Genomic DNA, 13,912 nt, shown 5'->3' with positions numbered 1-13,912 from the left:
AAGCCAAAGCACACAAGTCAAGAAGGATTAAACTGTCTAGTCTATAGCAATATTTTGTGGTGATAGAGTGGTTTCTAGAACAATGCATGCATTATTTCCAGCCGTAAACAGATCAATTTGTGTGCTGTTATGGGAGTGACTGGTATTTCCAGGTCTGTTTGATCATGCCACTAACTAGCTGATTCATTCACTATCTAACATTGAATTTGGGATGTTTTTCTTAGTACTACACTTATTGCTGTGCCTCTGTGCAAATCTCATTCAGCAACAGCTACAAATAAACACACTAGCCAGAAGTCACAATCACATGTGTTTCAGACACACAAAAAAATCAGAAGGTGTCATAGGGCTCTACCCCTCAGAGTTTAGCCTACACACTAACATGGGTAATAACTAAAAGTTATATTATTAGCTAATATTTACTGAGTACTCACTACATCTCAGATAATGTGCTAGGTGCTTTATTTAGATTATTTTATTTTATCCCTGAAATAGACCTATGAAATAAATGCTATTCCACACTGAGTCATTACGTAAATTTCCATCTAATTATTGGGAGAAAGAATAATTCTCTTACTGATGTCCTATAACAATAGAAAACTGGGATTTTTTTTTTTAAGATTTTATTTATTTATTTGACAAAGAGAGAGATCACAAGTAGGCAGGGAGGATGGCAGAGAGAGGAGGAAGCAGGCTCTCCTCAGAACAGAGAGCCCGATGCGGGGTTCGATCCCAGGACACTGGGATCATGACCTGAGCCGAAGGCAGAGGCTTTAACCCACTGAGCACCCAGGTGCCCGGAAAATAGGGATTTAAACAAAATATAAAAACTACTTGAAATCCCATGTGATATGAGGGTTGAAACTTTTAAGGTTCTCTCTTTTAAGGTTCAAAGTTAGCCAAAATTCATATTTGTTCAAATTTAATATTCAAGGGGCACCTGGTGACTCAGTTGGTTAAGAGGCTTCCTTAAGCTCAGGTCATAATCCTGGGTTCCTGGGATCAAGCCCCACACCAGGCTTCCTGCTCAGTGGGAAGCTTGCTTCTCCCTCTGCCTCTGCTGCTCCCCATGCTTGTGTTCTCTCTTTCTCTCTCTCATTCACTCTCTCTCAAATAAATATATAAAGTCTTTAAAAAAAAATATTCAAGCACGAGGAACTCATCACCTCTGGTGACAAATGGTACAATGTTAGGTCAGTATTGATTGTCTGACTTCTCTAAATTAACTATCTGGAGTGGGAAGTGATATATAGTCAAAAAGGGAGAGGGAGAGAGAAGATATATATATACATATACATAGGAAAGGAATTAGATCTCTGTTTTCTTCCAAAGTATGATTGAAAACTAATGAATGGGGCACCTAGGTAGCTCAGTTCATTAAGTATTTGCCTTCAGCTCAGGTCATGATGAAGACCTGGAATCAAGCGCCATCAAGCCCCTACATCAGGCTCCCTGCTCAGTAGATACTCTGCTGCTTCTCCTTCTGGCCCTCCCCGCTCCTTGTGCTCTCCTTCCAACTTGCTTGCTCTCTCTTGCTCTCTCTCTTTTTTTTTTTTTTTCCTCTCTCTTTCAGATAAATAAATGAAATATTTTAAAAAGACCAATAAATTGATGTAGCTATAGAGTTGATTGTTTAATGTCATAAAATGCAATAGGTCCTAAATTCTAGTCATATAGTCATGAGAAGGAGGGTAGCAGGGAGGGAGGGAATGTGTGATCTTTAAGGTACTGAGTTTTTGTTTTGTTTTTGTTTTTGTTTTTTTAAGATTTTATTTGTTTATTTGACAGAGAAAGAAAGAGCACAAGCAGAGGAACCTGCAGGCAGATAAGAGGAAGAAATTGGCTCCCCGCTGAGCAGAGAGCCTGATGCAGGGCCTGGATCCCAGACCCCTGAGATCATGATCTGAGTCAAAAGCAGCTGCTTAACCCACTGAGCCAGCCAGGTGTCCCAGGTACTGAGCTTCTACAATGACCTAAATCATTTAGATCCTGGGAATCTATTTACCTGACTTCTATATAAGGTAGAGATTCCTGTGGATTGATGTAAAACCAAGAATATAGCAGTCCTTGGAAATTGAGTGTCTTAGGGGCACCTGGGTCACTCAGTCTGTAGAGTGGCAGACTCTTGGTTTTAGCTTATGTCATGATTTCCTGGTGGTGGAGTCAGATCGCCCCATTAGGCTCTGTGCTCAGCATGAAGACTACATGGGATTCTTTCTCCTCTCCTATGTCCCTCTCCTCTCTTTCTATATAAATAATATATATGTATATATATTGACACCATTCCAATTATCACCATCAAGAACAGCAAACTATGTACTTAGGTTTTGGCTTGGTTGTGTTGTTTTTTTGGTGTGATTTGTTTTGTTTTCTATTTTTTTGATGACTACATTGTCAGTTGAGTTTGGCATTGCTGTATTAATACTTTTGAAAGATAACTGATGATTAAGGCACAAAAGTTGAGGGTTCAGAGTTCTAAGAATAGATGTTCTCTAGGATTACATCAGAGAGATGCACTGTATCAGTCAGGAATAAGACTGGGGAAGCCACTCAAAAGTGAAGTTTAGACAAGGGGCAGGATTCATTTTCCAGACCAAATACTAGATTATTACTCCAGTTTCAGGTAAAAATGTTTAAGTGGTCAAAGAATCCCTATTGTCTTGAAAAATTAACTATTTAAAAGTCCCATTATGAGACTCTAAATATTTTATGAAATTCTACTAACCTTAAGATGAAATATAGCTAGACATTAGCCTCAGGCATACATAACTTTATAGGAAAAATACAGAGTGCCAGCAATATCTTCACAAGCTGATGCACATTCCTATTTATATGCATGCTTTAGATTTCTCATAGAAGGAAAGTAATTTACCAAAACCCTGAGGTCACTCATAGGACACAATTTCCTCTTCCTTGACAGATTCTATATATAGATGAAAATATGAGCCAAGTAAGGTGGTGGTGGTGGTGGGTGGTTATTGTCTTGGTTTTCAAATGTGTCAATAGTGAGGATTTAACTTTTAGGAAATAATTTTCTTGAAAAGGTAATAGCAATATTGGATCTTCCTTTTTGAAGGTGAACTTTATATTTTTCAGATCTCAGAATCTAAAATTATGAGTTATTTTTCCTCAGAGCAGTCCTGCTAATAATAGAGGGGATTTGCTAAAAGTCAAAATTTATACTTGTAACTTAGAAGGCCAAGATAATAATAAGTTATGCAATATTCCCAGTATTGGACAGCCTCTTGAGTAAAATCATCACCAAAGTTCTGGATTTTATCTTGTAATTCTGTTCTATGTACTTTTAGTTGATTGATTGATAAACACACATAAAGTACTTTCATATGTAATAAAAATTCTGTACTCTGATCATAAGACTGTTAGAATGTAAAGAAAAAATACATGAGGAATGAGTTCTTTAAAGAATAATTATCTTTCATCTTTGTTTGCTTGTTAATGGTACAAAAAATTATATATCAAATACGGAAAGGCTGGAATTCCACTTCCAGGTGGGAGAGGTGAGTTAATGCATCCAACAGCTGAGAATTGCCAAGGCTTTTCTGGGATCATGATCCTCCTGCACTGACTTTCCCTGATAATGTGAGTTATAAATTACTCACTGTACACCAAGTGGTCAACTGCAATTAATTGTTTGGACTAATGCTACCCAAGAGAACTTAGGAGATAAAAAAGTGTTCAATTACTATGTTATCCAATTTGCTAGGATCTAGCTTCACATGGCTATATAGATTGAAATATGTTTAGTGTGACTGAGGAACTGAATTTTTTTATTTTACTTAATTTTAATCTAATTGAAGTCTTAATATAAATAAACATATGTGGCTGTTGGCTACCATATTGTATAGCGCAGGTTGGGCCACTGGAATATTTCTTGTAAATACAAACATGAACTTCAGAACTTGAGGAATTCTTCTCTTAAAAAATCTTTCTCTGGGGCAACCAAGTCTCCTTAGCAATTGAAACATCCATTTTCAGAACTCAGGCAACCAATGGTGTCCCCACATAGCAAAATGATCATGACTTAGAGAAAGAAGTTCTGGAATCCAGCACTCAAGATAACTGGAAGAACCTTGAGAATCAGAGATAGTTTTGTTTGTCTGTTTGTTTGTTTTCCTAGTAGTATTATTTTAGCTACAGTGTAGGTCAATAGTCATGATTGAACTGTAAGCATTAAAAATATTCCCAATATGTGATTCACTATTAAAATGAATAAACAACTTACACCTGTGTGGCTCAGTTGGGTCATGATCCCAGAGTCCTAGGATCAAGCCCTGTGTGGGGCTCCCCACTGAGCAGGGAGTCTGCTTATCCCGTTCCCTCTGCCCCTCCCCCTGCTCACTGTTTTCTCTCTCTTATAAATAAATAAAATCTTAAAAAAACAAACAAACAAACAAAAAAACAGAAACTCTTCTTGTGTTCCAAGTCCCAAGCATGTATTTTACAATCTCACTTTTGTAATTATCTGCTTGTAATTTGGAGAGTAAAATCAATTCTATTCAACACACATTATTAGGGTGCTTATAATACACAAGACTGTGCTGATCGTATAAGAAGGTGAATAATACAGAGTCTGTCCTCAAGGAATTTATGGTCTACATTTCACAGCAGTCAGAGCAAAAATGTAAAGAGGGCTGTGCCTGAAAAAAAATAATAGTGTCCTTGTGAATTTGAAGTAATAGTTTCAAAAGAATGTCTGAGGCTAGCGGAGGAACAAATATTGAATCTTGATTGCCCAGAGCCAAGATTAAATAGTATAGTGAGTTTTAGAAGTCACACATACTATATTTGACATCTGACTTTATTGTAATATACTGAAAACGTTCTCTATGCATGAATTAAAAGTCAAATTATTTATGAATGATTCAAAAAATAGTGTGTATGTATCCATGTGCTAAAGACATTCTATCCCCTAAGACACATATAGGACAAACATCTCTTGGCACAGACAAGTACAGGAAAATGGCCAAATTCTAATGTTAGTGCTAAACAAGCTCCTTCTGGTAGTTATCTTCCTAACAACATGTATGGTGAATGCCATATGGCTACCATGCAAGAATAAGCTGAAAATTGAGGTACAGTCTTGGTTTATTAGCTGAACCTACCAAGTCTCTTTCTGGATAGGAAAGTCTCTTTCTAGATGGTGTTCAAAGTTAAGATGGAAGAGCTCAGCAAAAATAATAGCCTTATAGTGTCTCTTAATTATTCAAATACTACTCTGGTATCTAGTGTTGTATTAAATATAAAGATAGTCATAGTTGCAGTCAATCCTCAAAACTATTTTATGGGTTCTATCTTTATTATAACCATGTCCATTTGAGCATTAATTAACTTGCCCTTATTAGCATGTGCTAGAGCTTCTTTTTGAATGACAAAGTCTTTGGACCCCAAAGTTCATACCCTCAATGGAAATATTTTGTTGTTTTTCATACAAGGAAGATATTAATTTGAATCACATGAAATTGTCAAATTGGTGGTTGACTGAAAATAAATTGCAACTTCATATGGTTTAGACTAATAAAAGCAGTCTGTCAGAGAACGAAGTGATGCCTTGAAAGGTTATCTGCACTCTAAGATAATTTATTATGGGTATCTCAGAGTTATCAAGCCTGTCTTACTTCCAGAATGAAATTTTCTTGGATGATAAAAATCTCAGGCTAGCTCAGGCAGAGCCTCACCTGGGGATGATAGATACTCTTCATTCAGCCAGGAACTATTGGCATACTGGAAGGGTGTGGTCTCCTGGCTAAAATGGCAGTTCTGCTATTATCTTATTATCGGGAATTTATTCTGGTTCATTTATTTATTTATTTATTTTGGTTGTTGATTTCATTGCAGTGTGAATGCACCCTAACTTACTTCTCCACCACATTTTTGATTGAAATTTTTAATGCGTAACTACAGAATAAGAATCATAGCTGCCAAGAAAGAAAGAAAGAAAGAAAGAAAAAGGTATTTTCATTACTAGCAAGTAAACAAGAGACTTTCAGGTGAGAGATGATAAAATTTTTCTTCTCTGACTCCTTAGGTTTTGATAAGGCTACTGATGAAGTTAAGCCATTAAGTCCTTAATTTCCTAAGGGGATTGAGAGAGCCAGTAGAGATGGCATGCATATTTGTAACCCTGTCTGGACCAAGCTGTGGCATCATGGGAAAAATTATATTGAGAATGAAGTCAGAAGACCTGGGTCACACTGCTATGTAGCTTATGGTAATACACTCAATTCCTGAACCTGAGTCTCTTTAAAATTAAAACTGGTAATAATAACATTAATAATAATACTTACATGTCAATAAAGCTATGAGGCTCAATGCAAATGTATAATGAAGACATTTGTAAGCTCGAAGTACAATGTGATTACAGTCTAGATCTCTGCTGATGTCTGTTATATAAGTACTAAGAAAATAGCATATGTTGAATTTCTTTTTAGAATATTTATAACATGTCATATTTCATTAAAGATTCAAATGTATTTCAACTTATGTAAACTTGAATCGATCTGCTCAGGAAAGATACCAAAGAGTATAAACTCCTTTAGATCCATTCCTAAATATATATTAATTTTATTAAAACAAAACAAAACACAACCCTAAAGGTAGGTACTTTTCTAACCTCCAAATTCTCATCTTCTCATCTGGTTGTGACTGAAATTTGAATATAATAGTCTGTGCATAAACCCTGTGGGAATATCTTAGTTTCACACTTTTGTCAGGAATGCCAGATACTTCTTCTCATGATACTTTTCTTTAGAAACTGTTCATTGCATTATTGTTTTTTTGTTTTTTTTTTTTTTTGGTGTGGCTTAAATAAATGTTCTTTAAACTCTGTGCCAAATGAGTTTCCTTTATTTTGCATCACCTGAATTTCTTAGTAACATGCTAATTAAGAATGAGTAACATCTGAATTCAGAGTTTCAGTTCTTGCTGTAAATGAAATCATTCTCTTATACCCAAGTAAAGGACGTTTCCAAATATCACTATTTTTTCCTATAATTATCTAAACAATATGAATATTGTTTATTTCAATCTCTCTTATAAAAATGAGTCCATTCTCTATAAAGGCAAGGTAAGTAAGGGGCTCCTGGGTGGTGCAGTGGGTTAAGCCTCTGCCTTCGGCTCAGGTCATGATCTCAGGGTCTTGGGATCGAGCCCCACATTGGGCTCTCTGCTCAGCAGGAGCCTGCTTTTCCCTCTCTCTCTGCCTGCCTCTCCCCCTACCTGTGATCTCTCTCTCTGTCAAATAAATAAAATATTTTTTAAAAAATGAGTCTATCCTGGTGTAGAAACTCTGAGTCATCGAGATCATTAATTAAATTAGAATGCAAATTCATTACAAGAACTACTAAATTGTAACCATCTTATTGTATAATAACATAGATCACATTTTATTTCTTCCCAAAGGTGGTCTTGATAGTATAGCAGATGGGTACTGACCATAATCAGCCTCGTGTCATAGTTACTTATGTATTTATCTATTTCCTTGAATAGATCTGAAAGCCTTTGCAACAGATACAGTACATGTCTCAATTTAAAGCCTCAAATAATGTGTGTTTAAATAAGATTGCTTAGAATTAATATGTCTGATTAAGAAACATGAACAACTATTCTAACAGCTTGGATAATCATCTCTAAGTAAGTGGCTTTTTTATTCAATTAAATATTTACTTTTGCTGTTAACAGGTAAGAAGGAATTGGGCAAGAAAACATACACTAATATTGGGAGAACATGAACATGTACACTGATATATAATATTACATTAAATTATTTGCCAAATAATGCTTCTTAATTAGTTCTATAGCAATGACAGTTTAATTATACTAAGTTAAAATAAAGAAGAGAGTAATGTCAAGCAACTCTCAATTACTATCTTCTACTCAATCTCTTAGATTTTCTTTGTTAAACTGTGGTCTTCAGGTTGTGGCCCTGGAACCTTCAGGTTGTGGATCTTTCAGTAGATCTAGGAGGACAGAACTGTGAGGGCTTTTAATAATGTTAAGACATAATTTGTCTTTTTCACTTTCATCCTCTTATAAGTGTATAGTGGAGTTTCCCAGAAGTTACGTGGCATGTGGTGATGTCATTACTAGAGCTGATAATGGAATGCATTGTTTGAGCATTTTTGTGTTTTAAAATTAAAAGTGAGGGGAGGGGGGGTTCAGAACAAAAGGCATAAAAACCTGCTGCTGTAGAAGAAAGTTTAACTGCACGAGAAGACCAAAATAGGAGATTAATAGAACTATGTTACTTGACATTTACTTCCTACTTTCAAAAAATGTAGGACCCTAATCTTCTGAAATTACAGAAGGTGCTTGTAGGAATGGTACTTTTCATCTTTTTCTCCCTAGGGCAGCTATAACTGAGGGTTGCCTGATGATTTTAATCCAATTGCTAGACATGTTTGGTAAAAATTTGTCTACCAAAAGAGAAATGCATGTACAAAAAGAGAATTATTTTCCTTATACTTAGCACACATCATAACATTTTTAATTTCAAAAGCTTACATCTGTTGTTTCCAAAGAGGTGAAAAAAACCTTTCATCTTGCCAATTCCAAATCAACAAAGTTGCATCATTTACTACAGTCTAGTATTCTTTTAACCATAGATATTTCATACAAAATTGAAATGAGGTAAAAAGATTTTTAAAAACAAATCTGGAGCAGCAGTTTATTTTCCACTCTTTAAAATATGTTCCTTCAGGAAAAGAGAACATCATGTCCAAAGCACTGGCTCCCTCATAGTGAAAAATTGGAGGGCTTGCTTTTTTTTCCATGGTGAAAATATCCAGATCTGAATTACTTCATCAAAGAAGTGGGTCCCTTGCCATTAGCCAAATTTGAGTGTTCCAAGTTTCATATCATGAATTTTTAACACAAAATCACTTCTTAAGAATATTTGAGCACTCTTGGGTACACTTTCAGTCCTTCAGAATTGTATTTATTGACTAATAAACAGGCATCATTCTTTTCTTTCCAAATGGGTTGTAAAATTATCATCAAAGAAAATGAAACCAAACTCACTTTCATTACTAAAGGTCAGAGCCTAATTTACTTATTTATTTTTTTATGGCTGCCAGTCTGCTTTAATTAAACATTTTGTAAGTTCTCAGTCTCAAAAATACCCTGATGATATACAATTAATAAGTATTTGTTAAAGGATATTGCTTCTTGAATTGTATTATTGATTAAACCAAAAGAATGGTAGTCAGCACTATTATTGCCCTTCCCAGATTCCCTTTAATGGCCTGGCCCCTGTGAGTAAGGGGAATGGTTTACCATATACCTTGACTTCTTCAGAGGGTTGCCCTTAGGTGATGTTCCCTGACATCTGCCCTTACAGGAGGCTAACATTGATAATAATGGCACAAAACCTTTGTCCCCTTAAAAACCTCATAGTGATTTATACCCGACTGAAATCCCACAGAAAATCAGCACTGGCTTTCAAACAAGGCCAATTCACCAAGTTGACCAGCTCACTGAGTATTTCTGCGTAAAGTTACATCAGCAATGATATAATCAGGGGTGCGTGGGTGGCTCAATCAGTTAAGCCTCTGCCTTCTGCTCAGGTCATGATCTCAGGGTCCTGGGATTGAGCCCCAAACCTGGGCTTCCTGCTTAGTGGGGAGTTTGTTTCTCTTTCTGTCTCCCCCTCTGTCCCTCCCCCCTGCTCATGTTTTCTATCTCTCAAATAAATAAAATATTTTAAAAATAATATAATCAATTAATCAGCAGATGATTTACTGAACTCATATTCTGTGTCAGTGTTAGGTATTGGGGCAATAATCTTAGAGAAAAAATCTCTGCCTTCATGGTACCTAAATTCTAATGGATAAAATAGATAAAAACAGAGGCACATAAATAAAGCAAATATTCATTGTGATTTGATGTAAAGGAATCTAACAAAGGATTGAGTTAATGATGGAAAGAGATTTGTTTCAGATGGGATAGGCCGCAGTCATTTTTCTAGTAAGATGTCCCCAGAAAAAGAGGAAGACAATAAAACTTTGAGCATAAAGCACCATTCAGAGCAGAAGGAAAACCGAGAAAGTGCCTACAGTAATAAGACAGAGCAAAAGTGTACCTCAGCCAGATTTGGAAAAGTCAATGGTCAGCAGGTTAATGAGCGTTGAATACTTTTGGTCCAAGCTCCAAACAATCACATGCAATTATTATGTCTTAGTAATGAGGCACAGAAACAAAGAAGGAAGGAAGAAAGGAAGGAACAAAGGAAGGAATGAAGGGAGGGAAGAAGTAAGCAAGCAAGAAAGCAAGCAAGCAAGAAAGAAAGATAGATAGGTGGGGGCGGTGCTCATCCCTGTATACACTGCAGGCCAGATTTCCTGGGAAAAGTACTAAAATCCATAGAAGAAAATCCTGACCAAACATGTAGACTGTTCCCTTTACCAAAATCCATAGCATTATGACAAGAAACCATAGTACTATATGAGAAAATTCTTTAGTCTTTATATATGTGTGTATATGTGTTGCTCCATCTACTTTGAGTTTTTTGGTTTGTTTTTTTTTTTTTTAGTAGAATAGGGGATCAATTATTCACAGATGAGCTTAGTCATGATCACTAGTTTCCTCTTGATCTCCAAAGTTAAGAAATACTTTGCCACTGTACAAAGTATTGTATAAAGCCATGCAGAAACTGAATTAGTCTTACCAAATTACTTCATTTCAATTTTTGGTGCCTATAGGGGGCAAAACAGGATAAGTAGCATTCACTCTGAACAGAATTCATCTTGAGGCTTAATTTGGCCTTGGAGTATTAATTTTATTCACATACCTTTGTAACCATTGGCATTCATTTGCCATGTCCTCCGTAAAAATGGTAGTCCAATGAGCTGGTAATGGATAGAAATTAACTAGGTTCTGTAGGGCTTTTTCTAAACTTTAGTCTCATGGATTTAATATTCTAATTGATTAGTGATTTCTACAGTATGAACACAGACATATAAATTTACTTTTATGAAACATAATATAGAAATGAGAAACATTCTATGGAATTTCAATGTAACATCTGAAGGGAGATCGTAAATTCACATTCAGTCTTTAATAAATTCTAAGTCTGTCTAAGTGATATTTCTAAAGTGCCTCCTTATAGTCAATTTGTTTGTATCCATATATATGGATGTATATAAATATCCATACATATAGATATACATAATATCTATCTATCTATCATCTATGTATCATCTATCTATCTATCTATCTTTATGTGTATGTGTGTGATGATAGTTACCAAGAGTTAAAAAGAAAACCACAGTCCCAAAATGGCTTCACTTAAGTGCAGTCACCAAACACAGGCTTAATACTTAACTTAATGGTAGTTTCAACCTCCCCCAGAAATGTAGTCTTAACAAGGCAGTCAGGAATTTTCTGGTTAGCATTAGTGAGGCAATCTGTCCCCTGGGACTTATCCATTCCCCAAAGGAAGATGAGGTAATCCTGCATAATAAGACCCCCCCCGCCCTTCCCCATAAAGGATGGTGATCAAGCCTGAAACAATTCTTTATTTTCTTTTGCTAATAACTCTTGCTCCACCCTCCTTCCTATAGAAAACTTCCATTTTGTATAACTTCTGGAGCTATCCTTTACTTGTAAGAAGCGATGCTACCTGATTCATGAATTGTTTAATAAAGCCAATTACATCTTCGAATTTGCTCAGTTGAATTTTTTTTAAACAGGTATTTAATTTCAATGGAAAAATCCATAAAATAATAATTTTCTTCTATTCTTATACACTGGTGTTTAATACTGTGAAAATGCGAAAGCACCTTGCATTTGTATTATATTTACTGTTTTGGATGAACTGATGATTTGTGTTTATTCATGGATTTATTTAACCCCTCTCATTTTAAAAAACGAAGAAAAGAAAAATTGATTCAGTTGTCATGTACACTTTCCATTACATGGCACTGTTTCCAGATAAGGCTTATAAGAGTCAGAAGATGAATCAGTGCTATTTATTTCACTGATTTAGAATATTACTCAATGGTTATCCTGCTATTCTTCTTCACCTTCAATTTTAAAGAAATCCCAAGGGCAAAAATGACTGCTGAACAGCTCATGCTCATTTGTGGACTATATGGGAAACTATAGTTAATTTAGTCATTTATTCCATTTCAGTTGAGATACCAAAGCAAATAGCAACAAAAAAAGGTCAAGCACCATAAAGTACCTATTAGCAACTTCACATTTCATGAAGTCCAGAATGTGATGAAAGAAAGGAAAATCAAATTGAATTTATATATTATCTCAAACTCTAATCATCATATCGGTGTTAGGGAATTTGGAGAGACTTCTTATTTATACCAATTTATTGGTTTTTTGATATCTTACTCTGTGCATATTTCATTCTTATCGCCATATTATTGATGTTATTTATTCTTCATTAATCATAACCTTCTAAAGAATTGTTCTGAAAATCTTTTAATTAACATAATTTTTAGACTCAATGCCTATGTTATTGCTTATTTAGTATATAAATCTATAAATATCTTCAGATATTCATAATATATCTCAAATTCTTAAGGTATTGTTTTATTTTTTATTATTAGAGGCACAAAGATATTGTGACTAATGCTTTGTCATGTTTGACCATGTTTCATTTATTGGTAAATCACTACATATCACCTAGAAATCCTGTGTTCATGAGACCTTGGGGTAAACTTCACTGGGAGTGGTTACGTGAGTTCTATGTGTGGGAATGGAGAGCAATGGAGTATTAAAGACTCTAAAAGTGGGCTAGAGACTTAAAAATGGATAGAGGTGCCTGGGGTGAGAGCAAAATGGAGTCTTTCATGTCAAGCAGGGGCCTGTGTCAGGCAATGGCACAAGCAGTTAAGGTACTGTAGCTAGGAGATATTGCCTGGACCAATGTCAGCTGACACCCCAGATCTGAGAATGAGCAGAAGCAGAGAAGGTCTGCAGAGACCCGAAATTGATTAGATCCCTTTAAACAGGGAAGGATTTTGGCAAATAACTCTTCAGTTCCTTAACTTCTTGTACCTTTCGGTTATCTTGTTTGTGGTGTGGCTTGTCTTCTGTCCTGCTCTGTGTGCCGTGTAAGAAGCCCAGTTCACTCACGTGGTGAATTGTCATTGAGTTTGGAATCCTGAACCTGGTTTATAATTGTGATTTAAGTTTGCCTTATGATTGAAGAAAGATGACATTGCAGAAAGACACTACTCATGTGTGCACCTTAATAGTATGCTCATGGCAGTGGTTCAGTGGGCTGTGTCTGACTCTTGATTTTGGCTCAGGTCATGATCTCAGGGTTGTGAGATGGAGTCTTGCACGCTGGGTGTGGAGCGTGCTTAAGATTCTCTCTCCCTTTCCCTGGGCCCCTCTCCACCCCTCTCTCTTTTTCCTTCTTTAAAGAGGGGGAAAAAAAAATCCAGTGACTTTAACAGATATTTCACCAGGGAAGGCAAGTAAACATACAAAAAGAGGGAACAGTGAGATACCATTACACATTGATTAGGAGACCCCAAAATTCAAACACTAAGGGCACAAAGTACTGGAGAGAATGTGGAACAATAGAAACTTTTATTCATTGCTGGTGGGAATGCAAAATGGAACAATCACTTTGGAGAGAGTTTGTTAGTTTTTGTTTGTTTGTTTAAACTAAAAATATGGGGCACCTGGGTGACTCAGTGAGTTAAAGCCTCTGCCTTTGGCTCAGGTCATGATCTGAGGGTCCTAGGATCAAGCCCTGCATGAGGCTCTCTGCTCAGTGGGGAGCCTGCTTCCCCTGCTCTCTCTGCCTGCCTCTCTGCCTACTTGTGATCTCTCTCTCTCTCTCTGTCAAATAAATAAATTAAAAAAAAAAACAACTAAAAATACTCTTTTTTTTTTTTTAAAGATTTTATTTATTTGCCAGAGAGAAATC

This window comes from Mustela nigripes, chromosome 2 (assembly GCF_022355385.1).
Source record: "Mustela nigripes isolate SB6536 chromosome 2, MUSNIG.SB6536, whole genome shotgun sequence".
Lineage (NCBI taxonomy): Eukaryota > Metazoa > Chordata > Mammalia > Carnivora > Mustelidae > Mustela > Mustela nigripes.
Note: the sequence above shows the minus strand (reverse complement) of the source record.